Raw genomic sequence first — 1,361 nt, 5'->3', positions numbered from 1 at the left:
TAAGAAGCTGCTTACTAGGAACTAAGGGTGACAAATACACTAACAGGAAGCAGCAGCTCTCCTGTGACCTGCTCCTTTCTATATGACTCTATTAGAAAAGGATGCAATGTTACCTACAAAGGCTATGATGAGAAGAATTCGAAACCCTGTGAAAAACCACTCTCTGTGGCCATGCAGCCTTCTCAGAATAAACTCCACAAGTGTCCGTCCATCTGTCTCCTTGTTGTGTGTTTCCATTGTGTGCATGGGTTGTTAGTGGACGTGTGTTGAGAGAAGTGTGTATGGATGGACGCATGGATGGATGGATGGATATATTTGTTTATGTGCCTGTGTGTGAATACTTCTATGCTCAGTTATAATTAGATAAATAAAGACACATGTGTGCATAACTCACCTTTCATTGATACGTGCCTCCAGGTTCGTGTCTGATAATTCATTTGTGGGTGCACTAGAGGATGATAAAAGAGCACAGTGTGACAGGAGATACAATTCCAAATTCACTTTTCTGGAAAAACTCGCTTTCATTACTCTGCACATAAACCAGTTAAGTTCTTACTATTCACGTCTACAGCGCTATTTGGTTCTGAAATGTCATTTTTTTTTATTAGAAAGGAGGGTTTATATGATGGCAATGACGTATTAGGGTGGTGAGAATAGTGATGCCTGCAGATTTAAATAAACCTCTTTATTATGACATCAGTCCCCATGTGTGGCAGCCTTTGTGGTGGCAGCTATTTCAAACTAAACTTTTGTGTTGAGGTAGTCAGCCCTCTTATTTCACTGAACGTCCTGTTTCAAAGGCCCTCCATCACCTCCTTACTTTCAGCCAGAATGCGTGGCTCCCCAGCCCCACAAAAAGTCAAGTAACTACAGGTCTGACACAGAAGCACAAACGAATAGGATGGTGATTTGAGGTTTGGAGCTCCAGCCTCCGTGGTGGCAGAGTTCTGGAGGGTGGAGAACACCTCCAAGGCCTTAGCTCTGTTGCTTCCTGCTGAGGGCTTCACCGTTCCCCGTGCACTCCTACCTCCTCCTCGCTCCAAACAGGATTCTCTCTTCCCTCGGCCCACTCTGCTATGTCTCATACACAGAAAATCAGAGTGTGCAAGGCATTTCACTGCTACTAACAAATGGTGAAAAGATAGTAACAGACAGAAGCCTCTCTCTATAGTCTGTTTCTTTTTTTCTAAACAACTGTAAAAATGTGGAAGTTATCTAAACGTGATACAGTGAGATGATCAAGAAACTGGGTCAAAGGCACTCTCTATTACTGTGAACACTTCTGAGTGAATCCCACTAATCTCAGTCTCTTTCTCTGTCACTGGTTTTTTTTGTGTGTGTGTTTGTGTGTGTGTGTGTGT

At 43.1% G+C, this 1,361-nt stretch overlaps 1 protein-coding gene across 3 annotated transcripts in view; it reads right to left on the bottom strand.

Annotated features, from left to right (window-relative positions):
* TPTE2 (transmembrane phosphoinositide 3-phosphatase and tensin homolog 2) overlaps positions 1-1,361 on the bottom strand; it is a 113,834-nt gene that overhangs the window by 90,901 nt on the left and 21,572 nt on the right. Inside the window, exon 1 of one of the 3 annotated variants that reach the window (XM_011976534.1) lies at positions 395-442. The exons of the other annotated variants lie outside the window; for them this stretch is intronic. The gene's annotated coding sequence lies outside the window, so the exon portion shown is untranslated. Of the gene's footprint in view, positions 1-394; positions 443-1,361 lie in introns of those variants that run through there. 3 annotated transcript variants of the gene reach the window in all.

This window comes from Mandrillus leucophaeus, unplaced genomic scaffold (genome assembly GCF_000951045.1).
Source record: "Mandrillus leucophaeus isolate KB7577 unplaced genomic scaffold, Mleu.le_1.0 Scaffold168, whole genome shotgun sequence".
Lineage (NCBI taxonomy): Eukaryota > Metazoa > Chordata > Mammalia > Primates > Cercopithecidae > Mandrillus > Mandrillus leucophaeus.
Note: the sequence above shows the minus strand (reverse complement) of the source record. Positions and strands in the feature narration are given on the sequence as shown.